Source organism: Mycetomoellerius zeteki, unplaced genomic scaffold, assembly GCF_001594055.1.
Source record: "Mycetomoellerius zeteki isolate Tzet28-1 unplaced genomic scaffold, Tzet1.0 scaffold85, whole genome shotgun sequence".
Classification (NCBI taxonomy): Eukaryota; Metazoa; Arthropoda; class Insecta; order Hymenoptera; family Formicidae; genus Mycetomoellerius; species Mycetomoellerius zeteki.
Window position 1 is genome coordinate 443,662 of NW_017257883.1, and position 27,216 is coordinate 470,877.

At 37.1% G+C, this 27,216-nt stretch overlaps 1 protein-coding gene across 2 annotated transcripts in view; it reads left to right on the forward strand.

Annotated features, from left to right (window-relative positions):
* LOC108730167 (growth factor receptor-bound protein 14) overlaps window positions 1–27,216 on the forward strand; it is a 319,854-nt gene that overhangs the window by 121,578 nt on the left and 171,060 nt on the right. The window lies entirely within an intron of this gene.

Sequence of the window (27,216 nt, forward strand, 5' to 3'; positions counted from 1 at the left end):
CCATCGTCTGGAAGCGTTAGATTAGCCGCGGCAACGAGGGCGGACCTTCCGTTGCCGGTAACCAAGACCGATCATCTCTCTTTCTCTCTCTTTCTCTCTTCCTCCCTCTAACCGATGAATGGAAATCGAGGTGGATACTCCGTGTCAGTAAACTGGTTCTTCCTCGCCGCGCTCAATCATGAGCTCGCTTGTTCTCGCGCGGCGGAGTTATCGAGGCACTTAACGAGGCTTGCCTCAAACGAGAGTGTCAGATATAGAAAAAGGGAAACCTCTCGGCACGTCTCCGCTGGCGTACGAGGAAATCGTATGCGAGTACACAACGAAATCAAACTATATTAATAGGCATAACTCTTTGTATTGAAGTAGAATGAAAAACTGAGATATTTATAATAATGATCATAAAATACGTTTCTCTTTGGGACTATCTTGTATTTATCATATCCTAATTTTCTTGGTTTTAGAGCATTTAAAGGAAAATAAATATATTACGGATAGCAATAGATAATAAATAGCTGCTTTTAACTATTGTATATGTTAAGATTCTTCGATATGATTAGTCCTTGCCTTTAGTTTTTCACAGAATTTAAATGTATAAACTAATTATATTAAAGAATCTTACAACAGTTGCAAAGCTGCTTTTTCTGTTGAAACAATTTAATATAAGCGCAAAATGAATGATAGCTATCATTAATAAAATAGCGTTTTTTTTTAAATACCTTAATCAATTTAGTAAAATCGACTTTTTTTTTACAGATCGTCCTGTATAGACTTTATAGATAGGGATGTAATACTGCATATATCTTCAAATTTAATTTAATTTATTGTTTTTTTGTTTAACGAGTAGCTTTCCCTGATGCGATCTCATTTATCTTACGATACTCAGAGCAACGAAATATTCCAGTGAGACAGGTTGGGTAAATCGTTACGCGCTGTGCACCGGATCGCGCAACAGACGACGATGTTGGTGCATGTGAAAAATGAGCTCCGCAGCGCACCGAGAGCCGGAGAAGTGTCATCGTCGCCGATGTTTTATCGCATGGTCCGCTGTATTATAGAGAGTAAATTCTTGCATGTGCGCGCGTACTCACATCCGTAGTAGAGAAACGGGTTAAATTCCTTGTGAAATACGATAAGCTTGCGCACCGGTTTATTTTCCGAGCGGACGAAGCGAGGAGCCTCTGGCTCGCGCGAGTTCGCCCGCGGATATCGCCGATATAAAAAAGTAGTTATACCGCGTACATAGGATAACCGTAAATACACGGGACATCCCCGTGCGAGCGAGATTCTTCGAGAAATTCAGAATTGATCTTTTATTTAATGAAAATACTCGGTCGCTGGTGATAATCAGTTATAAACACGCTCGTAACTTTTCGAAATTATTCGCGAAATGACACTACGTCGTTAGAATCGGAATTTCGGATAATGACTGATGAATGTGTATTTATGTACTTTTTGCTGTTGCGCCTCCTCCGCTATTATCATCATTCTTTCTTCTCTCGAGCAGAAACGAAAAGGTTTAACCGCTGGCTTAACAACTAACACAGGTATGGTTAAGCGTGCACTTAAAGTCGTTTCTCTCCCCTAAACTCGCCTTTAATGGCGCTCTTTTTCTCGTAATGCCTTCCTGAGACGACCCTTCGTGCACTATTAGTCCCTGAGAAGTCCAGCTCTCTTTCTTCACTGATGGGCAGATGGGGAGAAAGAGAGAGAGAAATAGAACGCTAGGTTTTTCTTATCTACTCGATCTTCTTATTTCTTCCTTCCTCTATTTTACGCGCACGCACAATCACCAAATTCACGTATTTGTATTCTAGATCGATAAAATTAATCTCAGAAAACGTGCGGTCGTTTCTTCATACACATACGATATTTTTTCTGAAAAATCTGCAAAAGAATTATTGATGTTTTATCCTTAAATAATATACTCATTGTCAGTACTACACACACACACACACACACACACACACACACACACACACACAATCAAAATAATTAATATCTTAAGTTTATAAATTGCAGTGACAAAGTAGGATTCTTGTAGCGCACATAGAAAAAAAGGTTTTGCTAAAATAAACTTAAAAATTTAGCTACAGATAATATAGATACATATCTGAAAATAATTTTGTTAGATCATCAAAATAATTATATATACTGAAAAGATGTAGGGAGAAATCCTAGTACCGAACACTTAAGGTTTTTTGAAAATTGAATAAGAACAAAACAATTAAATCTATATGTTTTAATTTTAAATCAAATTTGACATATTTTATATGAATATAAAAAGTTTTGACGATTTACAATAAAATAGAAATAAACATTAACAGGTATTTTTTACAGTCACTTTGAATCACAGTTTTAGAAAAGGTCCCCTATAATTGAACATATCTAAAAATACTAAAAATATTATTAACATAATTCGCATCGAATATCAGAAATATATATTTCTATTTGGATTCATCCGCATATCCGCACATGCTCCGTGCTCGCATTCCATACAGCTACAGCACTGGATCCAACCTTCCTCGTTGTCTTCGAGACAAATTATACATGTTGTTTTTTCCTTCATATTTTGGACAATTTAATGACTATTTTTTACTTTAGGTCTATCATAAGTCTTTTTTCTTTTAGAATTCTCGTGCTCGTTAGAAGACGGTTTTGATTGATTTCTTCTATTTCACGTTTTCTTTTTCTTCACGAACTTTTTTTGGTAGAGACTTAACGTTAAAATTATCCTTTTTTTCGATCTTCTCTTTCTTGATATTAAATGTTTGGCGGTTGCATTGGGTAATAATGACAGTTCTTTTATGTGATTTTTAATTTTTGCTGCTGAAGGTCCTGGAGTCTTGAAAGGTTGTGGCAACATGCTACTTGATGTCGATGATTTAGTAGGAAAGTTCAAAAGATTTCCAGTTTATGGATTATGTGTTCTGTAGGAATATTTGTTATTTCTGAAGGAAGAAAATCCAAATCTGTGAAAATGTTTGGATTGTATGAATGGATTCCCATGCACTGAAATCCAAATGTAGCAATCTGTAAGCGAGCAATTTGATTAAACGACTTCGCTACGAAGCTGACTATTCTATATTCCGATATTCTTGCTCCGGCATTAGCTTTCATCCATAAAGCGCAGACTTTGTAATAAGAATTTTTAAAAGACTTCATAAATACTCTATTTAAAGGCTGAAGCTTGTGTGTCGTATGGGGAGATGTGCTTAGTATGTGTATATTTTTTTTGCAAAATTTGTGACAATTAAATGACTGCAGTGATCATCAAGAATTAACAAAATAGGTTTTTGTGCCGTTGGTTTAGAGAATTTTATGAAATGTTGAAGCCATTACGAAGAGCTTGCCATTCATTCAACTATTTGGCCATGCTATAGCTACGCTTTGAGGTGGTGCAGTGTCTTTCATCATTAGTTGCTCAGAGATTTTTCGAAAAATAAAAAACAGTGGCAAGAACAATTCAGCCGCACTCATATAGAACATAACCGTGATGTTTTTTCCACGTTCCGCTGAAGTGAAGTTCCTCACTTGCCAGATACCCGTCACAGATAACACTTTCTGCTGCTTATGTGCAATACTAAGTCCTGTTTCGTCACAGTTGAATATATCAGATGCTTCAATAATATATTTCTTGTAGAGTCATTGAAGATTTTCGTAAAACAGTTTTACTCAGGTCTGTTAAAGCTAACAGAACGCAATAAACTGTCTGGTTCCAGAGTTCTAAGACTGAAACCTGTATGTCTTTTTAAAAAATTATAATAAAAGTGTTTCCCGGCCGTTTTTTTTTCTTTATTAAATCTGTGATTTATTTTTAGTGACTCAGCTAAATCAAATGCAAGCTCGAGAAATTTTTTTTAGTTAGAGGCATGCATCTATTTGACAAATTCACGACGTATTCTTTTAACAATAATTCGTAAAATTCATCAAATGTCTTTTTACATCTTGATTTGGAACAAAGATTGACTTCATCATTTTGTTTTATGATTTTTACGGTGCAACATAGTGTACTTTTTGATACCGCGCATCTTTTGGAAGATTTCTGAAATAATAATTCACCTGATAGTCCCTTATTTATCGCGATCTTCATTTTATGTATACTCTGCACAGTTTTATTCTTTATTTTCATGTTCAGAAAGGGAATCTGTAACAAATAATAAATATATGTGTCCATTTTTCTATAATGTTCGGATACAGGGACTCTTAATACATTTGAAATCAAACAAAAAGTCGATGAATTCATGACACTTGGAAAACTAATTGTGTAAGTCAAATTTATTGTTAGTATACATACCAAAGAACAATCTTACTTGCCCACGAAGCGACACCTCTTCTGTTTAAAGACTTATTACTTATAAAACTACCTGTGACGCGACAAAAAATGCGCTCTAAATACAACAATCGCTCTCACCGGCTGATGGCTGCAGATTGATGAACGGCGCACGTTCCCCGCGTATCTTCCAAACAAATGAGTTGAACCATGACTACATTTGCACCCTTAATCGGGTTTAATAACCAGTATTTCATATATAGTTATGAAACTGGCCAATCATAGTCATTCCATTCTTCACAGGAATAGCTATGATTGGTCAGTTTCATAACTACAGATGTTATTAAATCCGATTAAGGGTGTTGTGTAAATGTCCATGCTTGCTACGAACATTTTTCATTTTTGATATACCGGGTGATTCATTTGAATCTTAACAGGCAAATATCTCGAAAAATATAGAAGATACGGAAAAATGTTTCAGATAAAAATTGTATGATTCGGTGGGGGACATAAGATGATATCATTAGTTTAACCTTGGATAGTCTTTGTTTGAAGGACATATGAAGGTCATCTTCAACTTCTTAAATGGAAACTTCCACTTTTGTTGCATATTCTTGTAGCTTACTTCGAGAGCTTTTTAAAATACTATAATGAAGTTGTTTTTCATTAAGTGCTTTTCAAGTTAAAAGACTTGAAATTTACAGTATACTTCCCGGCATTAACATTATCTCAAAATGTATTACGGAGGTTGTCCAGGTAAAATGGTACCACCTTATATCCCCCTCCGAACCATATAACTTTTGTCTGAAATATTTTTTTGTATCATTAATAATTTTCGAAATATTTACCTGTTAGGATTAAAATAAATCACCCGGTATTGATCCGGTTATACTGGTTATAGACGCCGTCTAATTGCAGCTGAGAACTTTCCCCTATTAAATTTTGATAAATAACTTATCTGAATAGTACCAACTAAATATAAAGATGTGTTTATTTGGTACAAAAACCATTAATTTGATTTAATTATTATTTTTTAATTAAGTATACATGTATTTACATTTAAGTATACATGTAAGTAAATGTTTAATCGATATCTACTATTCAAAATAATAAATATTTATTAAAAGTACATTTTTTCAGTGTAGAACGCTTAAACACCAATGACAAATCGCTGCAAGTTTTTAGCAACGAGAGAGAGAGAGAGAGAGAGAGAGAGAGGGGGAGAGGGAGAGAGAGAGTACTAAATTTTAATAAATAATTGAATAGTATTAATATAACATTTATTTATTTTTATACGACTAATAAATATTTGCTGAATAAAAAATAATAGTTAAATTAATGATTCTTGTATAAAATAAATATATGTTTACGTTTAATAAATGTTCCACTGGCATTATTCAAAGAAATATTTATTGGAATTTAGTATTTTTTTTTCAGTGTACATAATTATTTTGATAGTCTAACAAAATTATCTTTAAATTTGTATCTATAATAGCTAAATTTTTAGATATTTCAACAAAATCGTACGCTTTGGTTTATGTTTTAGAAATGACGTGTTTGAGATGGTCTTGCAAATTGTAGATGCAAATCACAGATCTCGTTTTTGTGCAGGTCCCGTCAATCTCCCTCATGCCATTACGTTTTATTTAACTAGAGAGAATTTTCTTCCACGACGTCGACTTGTTAGTCGCATATTGATAATGTCTCCTTGCATCGTGTGCGCGCGCGAGTAATAACGGCGACAGCATAACACTCGCAGAAACACAGCTGCTTTTATTGTGTGCTGCACGCGACGAACACGCGTCAGCTGTCAGCACCGCTATTCGTAGCGCGAAGTCAGTACTCGGTACAACGACCCTTTACGTGTCATCGCTGAAAGGATCTCATCCGCGTGCGCGAACGTTTTGAGGTCCATTTGTGTCGATGGATTCGTTGCTGGACCGGTTTCTCTGAATGGGTTTGGGCGGCGAAGAACGTGTTGCGACGGCCAGTTAACAAATTCAGTTAATATAATCGCTCGTCTTTTACGATGAAGCCGGTTCAGCGAGTTTGCTGGTATAAATCATTGAATTCGCAAAAATGTATCGATTTACGACGTTGAGGAGTATACATAAATTCACACTGTTTTGATTAATTTTTTCACTTCTACGGATTTATGTTTTAAGTTACTTAGATATTTTTCGTGTAAATACACAGATATTAATTAGAAAATTATTTTATACTTTCAACATTGGGTGAAATACAGATATATTATTTGTCTTAACTTTACACTGTTAGATATCAAAGGAATAATGGTAATCTTTTGAGTTAAATAACATATCAATATTTTTAATTTCCATTAAATGATGAGAATATTCACATGGAATATGAGAGATTCGGGTTTGAATCCCTACTGAAGCAATATTTTTTGCAATAAATTAAATTATTTATAGTTCTTAAATGCTTAGATTAACATCAAATTATTAAAATTGATTAATTTTTAAAATGCTTATTAGCATAAAAAATTATTAAATTATTATTTATCAATTTAATATGTGATATTACTATTTTAGTACTGTTCATGATTAAGTTTTAAGATCGAAAAAGATTTTAGCGCGCGGTTTGCAGAAATGGATATGTATATAAATTCACTCTGTGAGTTCAAGCATTAAAATCCACTTTGACCGAGAATAAATTTATTTCTCTTAATTGATTTTGACTTCTATGTATATCAAAATGTAAATCCATTTCTTAGTGTGCTTAATTTTAAAGTAAACATTATTCATTAATTAAATGTTAGTCAAATTTGATACATTCCTTGTGTTAAATTATTTAACTTTGTCTTACGATTAATGACATATTGGATAGAGGTAGTGATATGGGCGATTTATAGAAATGATTAAAAATAATTCAAATCGAGTATAACTTGACATTATGAATTTAACAAGTGGAATTTAAGGTAGAGTTCCAAAAGTTGATTTTTATAATACGGAAGAAACTAAAAAAAAATCGATCTTTTCAACACACTGTTCAACTCCTTCACCTATTCCCTTAAATTTCGTCGCGGCGTTAACGGAGTTAATCCGTTTATGGAAATTTCTAACGAAACTTTCGTAATCTCATCGCGCCAGAGACAAACGACTGGTTTTCATCCGGACGAAAGATACGGAATTCTCGCGAACATAGTCGGAAGCGGCGTTTTCTTGTCTTGTCTGTGGACTTTTGGCGAGAAAGAAAAAATCCTCGACGTGCAACTTAAATCACCGTTATAATGCGATTCCGGGCGACATTGTATTTATATTTTATTTTTTTTATTACAACGGGAAACGCTTATTTATTTACTTTTTTCTTTTTTCCGTTTCGTTTCCTTTTCAATTATTCCGACGGCGTAGCGTTTCATCGTGAACGTGCCTATTAGCCTGTCTCTCGTCCGGGAAAATATTAGCAATAAACCGTTGCGCTAACGTCCATTCTCAAAGCGTAATTTACGGCGATTTTGTTGATAATTATCGTTCGTTTGCAGACACGCGGAATTATGATGAAATCGACTGCGCGTGTATTCAGCTTGCACACGCAAGTGCGTATCGGCTTGTTCTCGGCCATCAAGTTCGACTTTCGAAGGGGCGCGGCAACGATCCTTTTTTTTTTTAGACACGACTAACCCTCCTTTAATAGTAAATTTCAGCCGTATTTTTCAGCTCCAACACCCGAAAAACGACCCTGCTGATTACGATACAAGCACTAACGATGCTACGGGGCGAACTTACGTCATCCACGAAAATCTATAATCGATATTTTCTCATCGGTCTGTTCGTGCTTGGTCGCGTGGGCGGGTCGGTTTTACGGACAACCGACAACCACCGAAATTTATTTTATCCATCGAGTGTAGATTAGAAGGCGTCGACTGACTTATACGAGATCGATTGCTACTGTGCTGAAATATTTTTACGGCTCGTTTTGGCGAATGGTGATTTAATAATGATATATTTATGAATAGCAGATAGAATTCGTGTCGATTATTATATTTTCCTTTAGTCTTTCTACTTGTTTTATTTAATTCGTTTACGTTATGCGGAGTATTACATATTTAGCCAGTTATTTTATATCTCTTCAAAGATTTTTTTAATGAACTTAAGCTTGATATTTTTCTCGTTAGGAATAATGAATTACCAATTATATTTGCGTCATACGTAATTAAACGTGAGGAAGTCTTCTGTTATGAAATTTTTATTAAGCACAAAGTGATTCCGTATTAATCAAAGCGCTCATAAATAAAGCATGATATCGTTGATCTAAAATATCTTATATATATATATATTAGAATAATTAGATTAATTATTCTAGTGACAGCGTTGTAATCAGATGACTGCGTCATGTTTAGTTCTCTCTATTATTGGCTGCGCGGTTGATGAGAGGAATAGATAAATAAATAACTAGACAGGTGATGAACGCGGAACGAGTGTGCTTATCGATCGAACGATCGATCGAGGTAGAGCGTGGAAGAGGGTGGACGGGAAGGGGGGAGGAGAAAGCCTAGTATTGTCGTGGATTGCGCACGCCAATTAGAGCTTAACAATAGGCCTCCGTTTTTGGCGGAGCGTCTCTATTGTGAGCGACAGCTGACAGCGGAATACGCACACGTATCCGCGATGCCACGACGATCCGCACGCAGCACGCACAATGAGCGATACGCTCGAGACGCGAGAATAATACTGACACGTTGCTACCTCACGTGTCGCTTTCGCATAGTGCGGTATGATCCTGGCAGCTGCCCATCGCCGATTTTCCCTCGAGAAAAGGCTAACGATCCGTTTTCCTTTGATTATCTCGGAATTATCGGAGACGAAACGATTGAGTCAAAAGTTGGATGAGTTGGAAAACTCGATTGAAAAATGTCCAAGCAGAACACGCTAGAAGAAGCGTAATTTCGGTGCTTTTTACGCTTTGAAGGATAATTTTAGCACGTCTTATGCTTTAACTGTGTAAGAATATTAGAACTTATGTCGACATTTTATAGTCTTTTATAAATATATTAAATATATTTTTAAAAGACACTGTTAAATTCATAATGTCAAATTATACCTCATTCGAGTTATTTTTAATAATTTTTGTAAGATGTCACTGTTCGTACTTAATATGTTGTTAATTTAACTAAAACAATGAAGTACTTAAACAATTTAAATCAAGAAAATATATTAAATTTGATTCAAATATAGGTTATTATTTACTAAATGCATTAATATGGACGTTGCCTACTTTGAAACTAACTGCAGAAATGGATTGATTTATACATATACAGTTTGATAGAAGTTAAAAATAACAAAATGTTATTTTTAACTCAAAGGATTGGGTTACTATTGCTTTGATATCTATCAGTGCAATAGTGTAGTGTCACTATTGGTATACACTGTATAGTTTTGAACTTTTATTTCGAGATTTTTGATCGCTACTGTAAATATATAGCACATCCAGAATTGCTTTTAGATGTGGATCGCTCTTTCTGAAAAATATACATATATATTATATAGGCAATATATACAATATATATGTTTATATGTACATATATGTATATATGCTTTGTAGATGCATACATATGTACGATATCGATCGTTCTCCATATGCCCGGCGGCATGTACACGAGGGTGTACTTCTCGAAGGCACGGGAATGGCATTTGAAAATTGGTTGAAGTTAGAGGTGGGTTATCCGATTTCGTCGCTCATTTGCAAATTGCAAGAGATACGCAGAATCGGCTTAGCCTGGCAGTAGCAGTAGCATCCGTTTCCCTTCTCTTTTGTTAGTGCTGTGCTCTTCTATATATACATACACACATATATATATATATCCCTCTCCCTTTTATACACCTTGCTCCATTCCCTCTCCGGCTCGGTATTCTCGCAGTTATTCATTCTACGCGTGCAGTTTCTCTTTGAAAAGCCGAATAATCTATCCGATAATGCACTCCATGTAATCGGAGCTCTTTTTCTAATTTGCATATCTATTTATTGCTTTTCCATTTGTTGCCTTCATCTGCCCTTCTCTTCTCTCGGCATCTCCTTCTATTTAGAACAACCCCTGATGTGCGGTCGATACAGGTCATATGTATGTACCAGCTGGAGTTTCAAGGGATTAATTTTTTATTTGGAACCTGTTCTCCTTGAGCCTATGAGAAATTGAAAAATTTATCTCCCGTTAATTTTAGCGTCAAGCATTGTAAATCAAAAGTATCGCCGTTATACGAGGAATAAAAAGTTAATAATGCCGCAGCATTTATAGCTGGCAAATGAATTACTAATACAGGAAAATGGGCTTCAATTAATTTCTGCGAGACTATCTTCGGTGTGTGGCGAGCTAATAAGTTGGCTCGCCTTAATTAAAGGGAACGCACCAGATGAAATGCGTTCCCCCCCCTTTCCCTCCATTTTCCATCGCCTACTTTTTCTTCCTTCTACGTGTCCTCGCCCATTGTTGGCCTCTCCCCGTTTTCGATTTAGCACCTACACGTGTTCATTCCCCTCTTTACCATCTTCCCTCTTCACGCGTCGAATCTAAACTGCCTTATTCAACGAGAGAAAGAATGTTTTTCTCGATGGTGCTTTCTTCAGTATGTTTCTTTAGGATTACTCTTCACACCCGACTTGGAATAAATACAGCAACCGGTTTTTCTTCTGATGAGGAGGAAAGGGATGTAGAAAGCGAGATATTTATTTCGTAAAGATCTTCAGCTTACCGAATTCTCCTTCCGAATTCTATTCTTTTCAATTTGAAATCTATTGATATTCCCGATATCTGTGATGTCCATTAATGCTGATAACTTCAGAATATCATTCCGTGCGTGTGATATGTCGCAATCGCGCTGAATCGTCGTGCAGCATGACGTGAAAACACCCCGAAGCTCCGATTCACGGGATGGCGTGATTGTTTCGAGGAGTTCCCGATTCATGGGATTCGTGACAAAGGCTCAAAGCGAAGCGCGGCAGGATGAGGAAGCCGACAGGGAGACATCGGTCAGACGGCGGCTCTTCTGCGTCTGACAGCCCTAGAGCTACTTACGCCCGAGTGCTCGTTCGTTCGCTCGCTCGATTAATTATACAGTTAATTAGCCCCGGGCGTTCTCCCCATCTCCGACTCGCTCCCGCGAGCTACGAGCTACATGTTCTCCATACTCTCAACAAATTACGACGCATCTGCTCGGAATGCAATCCCTGATATTCTCGCGCCCTGAAGCGCATTGCGTAGCGCGGCAACGATCTTTCTGATTTTGCGGAAATTTTAGTTTTAAAATTAACCTGGGAACCTGGTTAATTTAAGTCAATTTTTAGTCGCTTGTGGTATTTTTACACACCAGTGACGAAAAGTATGAATTGTAAAATATTGTTTTGCATGGATATTGTTTAATGTATTTTTTCTTTTTTTAATAATTATTCTTTATGTATACCTTGAAATATATGCAATTCCATCGAAAATCTGCAATAAAAAAGCATTAGATAAATTATCATCTTAATTTTTTAAAAGTAGGATAAGCTACTCAACGTGCTTATCATTCGTTTAATATTTGTTTAGTTTCTACTTATTTTTCTTAGAAAATTATGATTAAATACATATCCATAATATTTTCAAATGCTAATAAATCGGAAAACAATATACAATATAATTGTTAATAATAGTGATATTAATTGGAATAAAAGTAGGTGATTATTTACGTGAAAAAAATCATTACTTCCGGGTTAAATACGAAACAGTATATTTGAGCGAGTGACTTATGATATGTATTATATCGAATGCTTGGATCGTCTTTCACTGGACACTGCCAAAAATGTCCGCAGTGTCAAAGATAAATTGTGGCTGTTGTATCAGCAAAATGATAGCGAGTGTAGGTATGTTATTTTTGTTTTAAGTCGCGAAGACAAAATTGCAGCTCTTGCGAATTTATTTTGGCTAGTGACAACGTTTTTCGTATTATGTTAGATCCTCGATGAGTTCTCGAGCACATTCGGCAACATTTTTACCAAGTTCCTTGTTTGCGCTAATCTTTTTCTACCATATCCGATTTTTCATCTAAAATTACTGCACCGAGAGCAACGCGAAAGAAGCTTCGATCTAAGTCACGAAAGTGGGTAAGATATGATATATGCCTCGCGCTTGTTGGAAGTCGATGCTTCCCCTGGAGAAAAAAAAAAACCGGTCTCCTTTTCCTCCCACGAGGTTGACTTCGGTGACTGTGATGGAACGAAGCCTCGGTTTCGCCGAGTCACTCTTCAGCGACCGCCCCGAGACACTCCGCCGACTAACTTGGTTGTTTTTTCGCGACACTCGGCGCCATTGATTTTCAAACAGTATCTTCGCGTTTTACCCTGCGACTCGGCCGTCAGTGGAGCCGCGCCGCCATCAATCTTAGAGTTTTCCACCTTTCCAAGCAACGTGTTTCCCCTGCTCCTTTCCGACCAATTCTTAGACTACGAATTTTCGCCACGATCAGAAATACGTTCCAACGATGTATCAATGTGAAAATAATCCGTGAAATTTCTACACGACAAAACAACTGGTGTTTTTTCAGGCCAAATGCATCTGCTTGCGTTCATACAAATTAATTAAATGTTCAGATTCTGTCGATTGATTATAGATACGTTTATCTTGTCAATCTTATATATTCCGATGTTAATATTTCTTTATTTTCCTACGTGGAACGAGACTTGTGCGACGACGCGCAGACGTGTGCGTAGCAACAGCGATCGATGTTCTTCGTTCTACAGTCAGGTACCGGCATATAGGACGATTGGCGGTCGAGACTAATCTCGTTATCGGCGTCGACCAATTACGACGGTGATTTTCTCAAAAATGCGGAACTCACGTCGTTCTTGACTAACAAGGTTACGTCGACAGTGATCAGAGACAGAACGGTCGTTTAGCGATTACTCAATCAAGAAAAGAATAGGTAGTTGCGTAAAAATATTCCTTTTTTTCACAATAGCAAGATACGTATTTGCAATACTATAATAGCAAGATACGTATCTGTGATGCCTTAAATTCATAATGTCAAATTATACCAAATTACACCAATTTGAGTTTTCTTTAATTATCTCTAGGTCGCCACTGCTACATTCTAAAAAGTATGGATTTAATACCATGTGATGTCTATATAATTCTCACTGTATTGGTATTTCTATCAATACTATAATATGATATAAATTTAAATGACACTGTTAGACATCAAAAGAGCAGAGAAAACTAATCAGTTAGCGCTTAGCGATTCTTTAATATGTTTAGTTCTTACCGTTAGCTGTTTGTTGGATCTAAGTGTAAGAACCAATCATATTCAAGAATCACTAAGCACTAACTGATTAGTTTTCTCTGCTGAACGTAACCAATTGCAATCCAATTCCTTGAGTTAAATAACATTTTGTTACATTTAATTTCCGTATGTGTCAAATGGAATCAATCCATTTCCGTGATTAGTTTCAACATAAATAATATCCATATTAACGTATGCACTTAGTAAATAATAAACTAAATTTGAATCAAATTTAATATATTTTCAGTTAAATTATGTAACTTCATTGTTTCAGTTAACGACATATTAAATAGGAGCAATGGCGACCTATAGAAATGATTAAAATAGAGCATAATTTGATATTATGAATTTAATGGTGTAAAAAGTTAAATCCACACACGTGTTTTTTAAAGCATACTTTATATGTCGTTAATTTAATTAAAACAATGGAGTTAAACAATTTAATTAAAAAATATATTAAAATTCAAATTTAGTTTATTATTTATTAAATAAATAAGTTAATATGAACACATTGCTAAGCTTTAAAATTAACTATAGAAATGGATTGATTATATTCTGACAAATATGGGAATTAAAAATAACAAAATGGCATTTCTTCTAAATATACGAAAAAGATTATTGATTAGAAATATTTTTAATCTTTTTATTAATGTAGAAATAAGTATATAATTCTTCTAGTTTATTATTATTTTGACGTTCGAATAAATTCGACGTATCAGGTGTCAAAAATTTTTGCTTTTAGCCAATAAATTTCTCTCCCGTTTCTCGCGATATCGGTAGAAAGAAAGAAATCTGGCATACTCGCCGTGTAAACAGGAAAGTGATACTTCCCGTTGGAGGAATAGTCGCGTTTCCGGTTTCTACGTTTCCGTCGTCGCCGGAACGAACAGCTCCTCCGTGGAAAAACGTGCAAGGCGCGAGAGCGACTTAACGCCGCTCAATATCATCGAGGCGAAGTTATTCTTCCGTCGCGATTTGGATTTAGGGGAGGAAAACGTGTTCCCGTAGTCTGTTGGGTCCCAACATCGAGTACCTCGAGACGCGGCAATACGTGGCTAAGGCCCCACTTCTTGACATCGTTCCAAGTTAACTTCTTCCGCAACCGCGGTTTCTCGTTTTGTGCGACGATTGCGCGCGTTTTGCTTTTGCTCTTTTTTATTCATTTACCCGCTCCTCGTTACGTGCAAGAAGACGCAACTGAAGAAAAGCCTTCTCCGCCTCTATACCCTCTCATGTATTTCTAAACTCGCGATGAAGAAAATTTGTTGAACTGCATGGTTGTCTCGATTTGTCCGTGCCAAATGTTTTTGCACGACGTCCGTCCGTAAATAGCGACTGTACCATAAGCGTTGACAACTCTCGATGATATATGAAAAAAAGTTAGTGCCGGTGCGCGAGCGAGCGAGGTCCCGATGGTTTTTCCTTCTGCCGCTTCTCGGAGCAACGTCGATAATAAATGGCGGCTACCCAGTGTTTCGCATGGTTTGATAGAATCGTGATGCGTCGTGAAACGCGCCGGACTTTGCAGAGCGCGTGCAATAAATTATTCATAGTTTTTAAGATGCTTCTCTCTAAATTTCTTGAAGTGAAATCTCACGCCAAAGGAATTAAAATATTGAAGAAAACCGAAAAATCTGTCACTCTTGAATAAGAGTGGCAGATTTTTAGTCATTTTTTTTTAAGTGAGATTCACTCCAAAGAAAAGAAGTTTCACTCCTTTTTTGAAATGTATCTCACTTTAGAAGTGTGAAATCTCATTCCAAAAAAGAGTGAAAATCAGTCATTCTTATTCAAGATATTATTACTACTCTAGTTTTGTTTATAATTGCATTTCAAAATTGAAAAAGATGTCAGTGCGCGGTTTGCAGAATTCGGTGTGTATATATACACACACACACACACACACACATATAAATAAGGCCATGGCACACACCTTCCGTAACAGTAACCATAAGACGTACCATAAGAATCAGCCAATCACAGGTGAGAATTCTTTTGAACTCTTAATTCTAATTGGCTGATTCTTATGGTACGAATGGAAGATGTGTGCCATGGCCTTATTGTATAAATTTTACAATGAATATTTAAGCACTAAGATCCGCTTTAACCGAAAATAGGATTTTTTTCTCTTAATTTATTCTCGTCGATCTAATTTCGAATTATAATTGTTTAACTTGAGTTTTTCATGCTTTTTAAGAAAGCGACGTAAATCGTAATAATTTTGCGAAAAAGTTACAGTAAACATCGGGAGAATTTTCTCAGGGAATTAGAATTCTATAATTTTCTTTGATAGACCGAGGGGAAATTGTAACGTGCATTGCGTTCAGTAATCGCGATTTATCTCGACGATTGATACCATTCCGATCGTCGCCGCGTCAAACTGCTTCCTGTCTTCTCTCCGAAAGTCGTAGTAATGGGGAGGGAAGCTGGGAAAATCGCTGGGATTTTATCGTGGCCCTCCCTTCGAACAACGTTTCTACGTTAGGGAAACGTTTTCCTTACTTACGATTTCCCGAACGTCTGACCCGACGTTTAGTAGCCGGCGAAAAACTACGGAGGTCAGTGGAGCCGGCGCGGTCAAGCAGCAAGTTTTTATTACATGGTGGAATATATCCGCGGGAAACTTTTTACGGCGGATAAAAAGATCCTAAAAAGAACCGTCCGCGTGTCCCCAAAAAGGAATTACTGCCTATATCTTCAGAAATATCCGGAGTGATTGTGTCGTTATGTTTCCTCGGTGTCGCGAAATTCTGAGAGCGATCAGAGGTCAGACTTACAACCAACGTGAACAATTAATTTTTAGACACTGATTTGTTGAATCGTTTATCTATGATTTGTTGAGTTACAATTAAGGTTATCTCTGAATCACAAAAAAAGAGACTACACTTTAAAAAATATTGGTGTGGATTTAACGCCATGCGATATCTAGATAATTCTCACCATGTTGGTATTAATATTAACGCCAATATTAAGTGGATTTAACACCATGGGTTTTTAATCACATCATAATGGTGTTGATATAAACACGACGAGTAATAAATCCTTTATGTAGATGCTAATATCAAGAGACATGGTAGTATCTCGGTTAATACCAACACATTTTTTATAAAATACACAAATTGGAGTTTCGAGTCCAAACAAATACTTTTCTCTGTGTATTTATAAAACAAAATTTCTACAGTATAATTTTTATTGAAAATTTTTATTATAATTTTGTAAATATAAAATTTTAATTAATGTTCAGAAGTTTTACGACCTCAAAAAGTATATGTACTCTTAAAAAAAATACAGCTGGTAACCCTATATAATCAATGAAAATTAATGTTTGAAGATATCAAGTCTCAAGGTTTTTGAATCAAGTTATCAATGAAAAATTCTTATAAATCGTCCAGCGAAGGCTGTGGAATATATTGATACAAATGTGCACTAACTTTAAAATTTCGCTACGGTTAGCGTAGAACCGTGTCCTCGTGTTTTACGTTAAGCTGACGCTTACGGTAACGCTCGCGTAATATGTGTGGTCGCGTGTGCAAACGCAAGGGAGAGAGCGCGCATATACATAGAACGTGAGGCCGGCACGTAGTCGTAACACGGATTAGCATAAGAGCACATTAATTTATACAGCGTCGACCCCGAAGAGAGCGGGAGGGCGAGAGACGCCAGCACGATTCGACCGCTTATTATACCGTTTTCCGCGTGTGCCCTCGCGCGTGTGCGTGAAAGTACACGCTCGGGTGGCATATATGCGCATAGATGGTCGATCCCGTATTAGCATACATCGATGGCCGATTTGAAATTTTAATTGCGATGACTCGGGATAGGAGCAGCGTGAATCTCCCTATCGGAAGGACTGCAAATAGAAATTTTGCAGTCACAGTCGAAATGCGAAAATTATGGAACCGTCCTACCTTTCTGTATTCTGTTCACTTCTCATTAATATTTTGCTGAGAAAAATGTTCTGATTGATCAATAAGAGGTATGAACAATGTTTTTTTTATACCAATCAGAATTATCGTATTTGAATTTCTAATTATCTCGACTAAGTTTGATATACTGAGAAAAATATACTAAATTTTATTAAATATTTGTTTGAATAGTAAATAAATATTTATTGAATAAAAAAATAGTTAAATGAAATTAATGGTTCTTGAACCAAATAAATATATATTTATATTTTGTAAATATTCAGCTAGTACCGTTCAACCAAATATTTATTAAAATTTAGTTCATTTTCTTCTCAGTAGATTTAACCATAAGTGTCTGATTTGTATGGTTAAATCTATTAAAATTTTAATTAATGCAATCAAACTTTTTTTCATTGTGATAATAAACAAAAATTGTAAAGTATATGTTTATTAGATAGTTAAGATTCGTGCTAGGCTAATTATTTCCTAGCCGAATTAATACGTCTATTATATCTCGAATGCTCCGTCGTTAAAATTAGAATGGATCCGTTTCGCCGTTCAAGTTACGATCGGGAGTTATGTGATGCCTTGTGCGTACGTAATTTACTGCACATTCGACATTCGTCGCCCCTGAAATTTTGACGTCCAAAGCGGCCTGGGCCATCTCGTTCAACGGGACGATTCGACAAGAGGAGGTGAGAGTAGCGCCGTAAATCATCTTGCGCCTCTCAAAAGAGATTTCCTCGCTCGATGCGCATTCGCGATACGCGAGAGAAGATAGGCAGGGAGTACATAAACATGTCTCCTCGCCGCGCCCTGTTGTGAAGGCAAAGAAGGCGCAGTGAATTACAAGAATAAGATATAAGGTACAAGGAATGTAGGAATTCAAGTCGTCGCAAACATTGATATGCAATCCGCATGTCAAGAATACAAATGCGTTTATGCTTTTTGTATTTTGTTTCTAATCGATGACAGAACGTCTCCCATGTTTTAAAATTTGAAATTGTAAATGGAAATCAACTGTGTTTATATAACTGGTTATGAGAATATGTTTATAATCTAATTATAATTCATGTACAAAGAAGTTGTACTTATATACACGGAAAGAACGATTTTCTTGAAGTATCTCAAAATGTAGCTGCGAATCTGAAAATAACTTTTGTTAGATCATTAAAATAATTACATAGAAATCTCAAGCATGATGAGCAATGCTGCAAAAAGTTTTGACATTCTAGCAACCAATTTGAGCGTCCTACATAACTATTTTAATGATCCAAACAAAATTATTTTCAGGTCTGTATCCAGCTAAATTTTTAGATATTTTAGCATAACGATTCTTGGCATGTACGAGACTAATTTTCTGAACAGTGCGTCATTATATCAATAATTTCTTCAAACTGTTGTTCGGATATTAAGAATTATGGTTTCATGCACGGATCACTACACTAATAATTTCACAATTAGTTTTTAAATGTGAACTATCAGTGCCGTAATAAAACCATAATTTTTAACATTTGGACAACAGTTTGAAGACATCATCGATATAATGGTGGACTGTTCGAACTAGTTTCGTGACTGTAAAAATAATTATCAAGACTCAATGTTAGATTTTATGTTAAAAATTAAAAGTCCGCGTGACAAGCGGTAGTTTGTAATCTTGCTCTTTGTTCGCGTGGTAGACGAAATCGGAATCCTGGCAGTTACGAACCCCTAAAAAGGAGCTTCGTGCAATCCGTACCGAAGTGAACCTCGTGCAACCGGCAACATTTTCTCGGCGCGCTGTTGCATCACGCAGTTGCGCTCACGACCTCCGACATCAGGCAATTTTTATTACTCCCTTATTTTTCGTGAGGAGAAGAGAGAGAGAGAGAGAGAGAGAGAGAGAGAGAGAGAGAGAGATCTGAGCGAGCATACCAAGACGGGCGCGGCAGCATGTGTCTCGTTGGAAAAGACGCGCCTGCCATTTTTGCGTCGTAAAAACGTCGGAATTATCTATGATCTCGCGAGTGGCGGCACGTATACACGTACACGCGCGTGGGAATGGACCGCGAGAGCACGGAGGAATGGATCTGGGTTAATACCTGCTGCTAGTACTATCTGGGATAAGAGTGGTTCGGTGGGTCGTCCGGTTGGTACGTTTGAAACGGTTGTCATCGCGCGAGATAACGCGCGCATAATTCTGGAATTAATCAACCCCGAGAATTAATGCGAATTAGAATCGTTGGTCTGCGATTTGCAGATTAGCCATGCGTAAAATGGCGTGAGAAGAAAAGAGGGGTTACTGTAATATGGGATTATTGTAGTTGTATACAAGGTGTTCCACAAGCAACCGTGCAATACTTTAATTAGTTGACGTATTAATTGGTTTTAAAAATCTTTATATGAAAGAATCGAGAGAGAGAGAGAGAGAGAGAGAGAAATTGCGATATGATAATTTCTGAATTTAATTAAATAAAAAAAATCAGAATTACTTAACGATATTGCGTAGGTTTTGCTCAAGTTACTCTTATTACTCGTGTAACTCATGCGTATCGATTAGCTATCTGTTATTGATTTTCGCAATTCGAGTGTATTTATTGCTCGTCTAATATTGGTTTTTCGTTTTTTACGAATATATATTTATTATCAGCAATTAATTGATATTGATAAGTTAATTATTAATTTCAGATGTAATGTGTAAATTATTTAATTTTTTAAAAATTTGAATAGTTTATTATTTATTCCATCTAAAAATTAAAATGTTAAATCTAAATATAAAAAGTAAAATTTATTTTAGCTCTGGATAGGATAATTAAAATTATATAATTTAATTTTATTATTTCCTTTTTTGAAATTTTTATATCACAAAAAGAGTAAAAAGATGGTTTTAAAAAATAAATCGCGACATTTTCTGTGGCATTTTAATTTTATTTTCTCCTCTGAAATTAAATAATTTCTCTGCATATGTAAATTTGCGATTATAAAATTTGTGTCGAAAAAATAAAAAATATTTTACAGGAAAAGAATATTTTATTTCTATACTTTTTTTTATTAATGTACTTGATGAAAATATGTTAACGAATTAATTCTATTTTCAAGACATACAAATTTTATTAGCCCAAATCTTTTAATCCGTCGATCTATATTAGACATGTTTTCTTTTTTCTAAATATCTCCATTTATTTTTATTTCAAAACATACAAATTTTATTAGCCTAAATCTATATTAAACATGCTTTCTTTTTTCTAAATATCTCCACACAAAATGAGAATTAGAGATTTAGTCGGGAAAAATCGAAATGTAAAATTTTTTTATACTCTACATGGATGATTCTGCGGAAACCGTAGAAATTATTCGGAACACTCGCTCGCAGAGATAATAATTTATTTCCTTTTCATGGGTGTGCACTCTCGCAGCTCTCTAGAACTGGCTTTCGGCGAGCGTAAATTTAACAACTCGACCTCACGGCATTTTTATTCGTGAACACAATAAATTATCTTTACTTTTACGCCTCGTGTCCGCGCGCTCCTTTTTTTCTCACTCCTTGTTTTTTTCCTCGGTATATAGTTGCACTGACTACACACGTGAACACGCATGGCTAAGCCTGCATCGACTCACGTTACTCTCCGTACCACTCGCTCTCCGCCTCTTTTCATTTTTTTTCCCTTGCTCTTCCCCTAGCCACAAGAGAGATCGTAAAGAGTTTTCCATCGACGGCAAGCCATAAAGTTATGCCGACGCCATCATTAAAGAGGAGCGCCGCGCGGAGAAAGATAAAAAGTATTTGATTACCCGCCGACCACTCTGACGAGAGACCTTTTCCCGACTACCCCCTGCATCGTCTTTCTCTTCCTCCTGTCTCTCTTTTCTCTTCTTTCCTTGAATATCCTACACTCTCTCTCTCTCTCTCTCTCTCTCTCTCTCTCTCCACGCTGCTAGTCGCTCTCTAACTGCACCATTAAATACCGGGACTGCGATAAAGGCGAAAAAGAGTAACGAGCGGCTCGTATTTTCTGCTATGCCCTGGCGAAACGAAATATTACCGAAATCTACGAAATCGCGAAACGACGCGACCTGAAAATTGCTCGGGATGTTTTACGAGGAAAAGTCGTGAAAACTCGGCGGACGTCGGTATTGCCGGAAACTTCGCTGTTGCTCCTTTTCGAAGTATACTGGTGGTACACAGGTCTGACCACATAGTAGTAGTATCCACTGCCACTCTGAAATACTCGTTGCTATATTCTCATCGTAGTACACGCACGGCTCCATTAACGTATTAGCATATATTAACATATTAGCATTTAAGATATCAGTATTAACATCGTCGTTTTAATATATTACTCTTAATATATTATTGTTTTAAGATATTATCTTGACTTTCTTGAACATAATTTTAAAAACATGATCGATGGTGAATATAATCTTTTTCTTTTCGTAGGGGATATTTTGAAGAATGCTGTAACTCTCTTTATCGGATACACTTATCTAATGCTAATATTTATTATCAACGTCATTAAATATCACAACAACTGAATCTCAAACGATAATACTTACCAAGCGTAGGTGGCATTTCCTGCACGTATTACCCGATATAATTATGTTCATGTTACTGTACTTATGTAGATTTGATACGCTCGTAGTCCAATCCGACCGAAATGGGATGCTATCTACCTTCCCACATCTCTTTCCGTCAGATCGTAGTCCGTGTCGACGAATTCGTAACTGTGTACGGTATGCACGGGCTGCTGCACTCGCGCTTGCAGTCAGTTCGCGAGTGCACGCGAGTTTCGTGATCAGCGTGGCGAGCAGGGCGTGCTCCGTGCAAAAGAGTGCAGCCTGTACACCTGTCCGTCTGTCCATCAGTCATTTAGCGAGCTGCAGGAAGATTAATGACTGGCCCATGTAAATGACTAGCAGAGGTTCGAGAGCGCGGAATACCGTACACGAGCCTCCTCTCTCTCCCCCTCCTCCCTCGCTTCCCTTCTCCTTTCCTCTTCCTCCTTTCTCGTGCGTCCTGCTCCGGGTGCGCTTTACCAGGTCGCCTACACCCCGTCCTCGTAGATCGTAATGCCTTTTCTTTTCCTTTTTCTAGTCGCGCTCCTCGTCTCGCAGACCTCGATCCATCCGTCGTCGTAGAAACGTGCCCGATGCTTCTGGCACCGTTCCGAAAGGAGCACGCTGCCGCACCGTATCCTTGATCGATCGAGCCTCCTCGATCTAATGATTGGGCGTCAGCCGGAGATTAAGATCCCCGCGAGAGACACGATACCATCCATACGTGTATCGTATTTTCGATTGATAACTTTCTCCACGAGTGGAAAGTTGGATTAACGCTAATTACTAACGGATCCCGAAACAGACGTAATTCATTAAGTGTTCACAAAATAGGAAATCTTACGCGCGTCTCTCCCAGTGATGTAAACAAGAAATTACACAGTCCATCGCTCGTAAAATTTCGTATCTTACAACTAGAAAGTCTGAAATATGATCTCATAGCATCTTACAATCCTATCTTATCTTGTATTCTCATTTTCTTTTGCAATACAACGATATAATTTCATAGTCTCACGAAATAATCGAGTAGTTGACTGACGTTGACGATTACGCGAGTTAGTTTCTTCGTACTCTGTCGACGTTTATTACTTCAGGAACCGTTCAAGTAGCTGATATCCGTATGACCGGCCGAGTTGGCCTCTCGAAGGCAGCGTACATGTACGCTTGCAAAAGCGAGAGCTCGTTTAATGCTGTTCTATGATTCGCTTTATTTTTTATCGGGTGTCACGCGAAGTATGAAAATTGATGAATGCTACCGCCAGTCACTCTCGCTCGTTCATTCGTTCCTTTTATGGCTACCGTTGTTTAATTCTGAATATCTGAATATATTACGCTATCGCACATGGAAAGAATGGTTTTGCTAAGGTATTTAAAAATTTAACTAAATACAGATCCGAAAAGAACGTATAAAATGACAAAGACTCTGAGAAGAAAATCAGTTACAATAAGATAAGAACATATGAACCTGAACGCAAGATCTAGTAGCGAAAACACTCATTGTTTCAACACATTTAGACCGCGGGTCTAAATTAACCTAATCGCGGTTCCATGGTAAATCTGGCTCTTTACGAGGAAGGTTGTCATCATAAAAGTAAAATTATTTATAATTAATTATTATTATTTATAAAAAGTTACAAAAATCTAAAGTTCCACGTGCAAATTCAAATTAGCTGAAAAAGAAAAACTATCAGATAGATAAAAATAAATGGCACGGCCATGGTTCTAGTGTTCATAATAACAGAAGTTTCGATCCATATATCGGGACAACCTCAGTATTTAAAAAATTATAATACAATTATATATATAAATTAATTAGCTCTAAATATAAAAAGTCAGTTTACATGTGGTTATAAATATCTCGTATCATCAGCTTGTTAAATCTGAGTCTAAAAAGATGTTATTGGATCATCAAATATGTACGAACGGTCAAATTAGTTGCTAGAAAACTTTCTGCAGTATTATTGTCATGCTTGAATCTACTCAATACCTAATTATTTTGACGGATCAATAAAATTATTTTAATAATTCAACAAAATTATTCTTAGATCTGTATCTAGCTGAATTTTTAGATATCAGCAAAACTATTCTTTCCGTGCGATCATGAATGAGCTTATCAGATATATTTTATTTGTCATGAAACAGTTTTGCGTTCAAAAATTTTTTGCAACAGATTTACGATCCTTAAAATTTAATGATTTATATCTGCGATCAAAGGTAGATGATGCTTATTGCGAAATTAATTTAATTTACTTAAATGTTTAATTTCGTATAGGATTAAAATTCTTATTAATATGATAAAAAAAAAAAGAAAATGCATTTTCTTTTTATAGAATAACGATGTAATAATGGTCAGCGTTCCACTTATATAATTAGAAAGTATGGTTAATTATAAGCGCATCTACAAATAAAAGTCCTTGCTGCGAGGTTAACGACAACGATGACGCAAATACGCATTATCGATAATTGTTTTTAAGTAAACGCGTACAGATTAGATCGCAACGGTGCGGATTTTATTTGTGATGTTTTTTCATCATGTATGTACACATTGAATGGCGACCAAACAATATCCTCGCGACTCGCGAATAATACTCGCTGCACCTTCGAGATATTTGCGTCGCGATACGCTCGTCGACCTTTGCTGCAACTCTTCTCGGCCACTCTTGGAAGAGAGAATCAAGCGATCGCGAAGAATCTGTTTTCGTCGATCGCGCACGTACCACGACGATTGTTTTTCCAAGTCTCTCTATCCATAGCCGGCCCGATTTATCGTAACTCTACCGCTACTGCTGTCGCTGACCGTACGTTTTATTATCATTCGCATTCCGTCGACGGTAAATCCGACCACAGGATTTGCGAACGGATTCCTTTGCGACGTCACAAAACATGGGATTTTTGCCCGATACTCACTTTCTCCCTCTCCCTCTCTTTTTCTTTCTTTGTTTTTCTCTACACGCAGCTGCATCTGTCGTATTGAATCGAGGCTTCTTAGAAATTGCAGCCACTGTTGCCTCTCTCCTTTCCTTCGCTCAAATGCCAGTCTTTTTGATTATAGGAAAACAAATTCCTCGAATCCGTCCTCGCTTGTTTTCTTACTCCGCGCCAATTCGAAATTTTTGCAACTTTTGCACGTTTCATTAAACGATAGTTGGAGTTATATTTCCCTTCTTGAAAATCACGTGTTTCTTCCATGCATTATAAATACTGCTGACATTAACAGAATGCTAATAAGCAGTCTTTGCAAACTACATTTACTTATCTCTTAATCAATTTGAAGCATGTGCCTTTTCAGTCCCATTAAAAACATTGAGAACTACTTAACTGAAATTAAAATCTTGAAATAAAATTAACATGAAAAGTGCATTAATATGAAGTTTCTACATACTATTAAATAATCTATTTTGACTAAAAAAACTAATTATTAAGTTATATTTGAAGATAAATCATTTTTGATAAATTATTTCGCCTCCAAGATACCTTTAATTTTCCATAAGCATTTAAAAATTAACCATCCAGCTGCATAAATATCGAATAAGCGATCGAATTTCGCCTTCGGTGAAAATTTTCACTGAGTGCGCTTTCGTGTGATCAATGAGAGACGCAAGACTTCCCTCCTTACGTCTCTCCTTCTCCTTTTCTTTCCTCTCTCCGTTTCTGCCCCCCCCCCTTCCCCCCCCTTTCCCTTCCTTTCCGCGATAAAATCGATTTTATAGCGGCGGTTTTAGTACTTGCTAATATTAGCGATATGATTATGCAACGGCATCGAACGAGCTCCAGCGTACCGGTGGTACACCGGCTTGCAGGCTGTTGCCAAGACGGTGCTTGCCGAGCTTGCGTCACGATCGAACTGTAGTAAACTCCGGCACACAAGAGTTAAACGTGCTGGGAGGGCCGGTAAGTCTCTTCGTTACTTTCGGAGTATGGCGAACGGTGTAGGGTACATTATATCGTAAATGCGGAACAATTATGGGCAATCCAGCTCGACAGAGCGATTCATATTTTTCTCGTATTACAATGCGTTACAACGTTACACGAACAGGAACGAAGGATCGTTTAAGATCGACTCGTATAAATATCCCAGTACATAGTTTCGCTTTATGCGTTTTCATCAAATCGCACCCCGAATCGCAGTCCTGTAGCCGTTATAAATATTACATCGGAGCGCAGCAACCGTAAATAATGGTTTGCATGCAATCCTTATCGTTGAACGTTTCGTAGCATATCACATTTTATAGCGTGGCTGAAGAAATAACTTTATCGCAATAAGATATCGTAAATAGTATAATAAAATCTGACGGCGATAACGGCATCAGCGTAGTGTAAACAGGCTATTATCGCGATAGATATAAGTCGTATGTGTTGCATCGGATGTGTATCCGCAAGGAGTTAATTGACATATGGCTTATTTGTGCTACTCCCGTTTTTCTTTTTGTATAGTTTTTTTTTTACAGTTGTTAAAATGTTAGAGTTTCTCTTTTCTTCCGAGTTTTAGATAAATCGGAATTTCCGATAATTTCTCCCATCTTTTTATTTTATTGTACATAAACCCCGTGTTGCCTCACTTCACCCTCGTGCTTTTCTTTACACATCGCGCTTTGGGATAGGTCGCGTCTCACAAGCGGGAGCTCCTTCGAGCCTTGACGTTTCTCGCGTTCACGGCGATGGACGTGCAGGAGAGGTATAATGGAACGGAAAAAGAGATAGGGTGAGGGAGAGAGAGGGAAAAGTCAGGAGCGGGAGGGTAAGAGGAAGAAAGGAAAGCGGATCGTGCTGATGCATTTTAAAACGTTTATACCGCCGTCAAGCAGCGAGCGTCTAGGCTGATGAACGAGCGGGCAGTACGTGCGCGCACAAACCCTAATGCGAATATAATTATCATTAGGAGGGAGAGTGGGAGGTCGCTGACCCTGGATAACGCACATTGCAACGCGCCCGTCTACCGGCGGCTATGGTGGTTATGCGCCAGTGCGCCGTTTTACTTGAGATTTAGATCGCGTTAAACGCACTTGCGGAAACCGGCCGACCGGACCCTGGATCTATTTTCAAGCAATACATGCGATATCTCAACGCGTCTGCACGCTCGATCGTTACCGAGGCCGGTAACAAGCGGCGATGCCGAGTTGCCTCGCGCTCGCGTTCTTATTCCTGTAGCTGTGGAACGATGCACGGATTGCACTCTCTTTCTCCGTATGATTTACCTCGTGAGTCAGTCGCTCGTGACTCACGGAAGCGACGAAGGCCA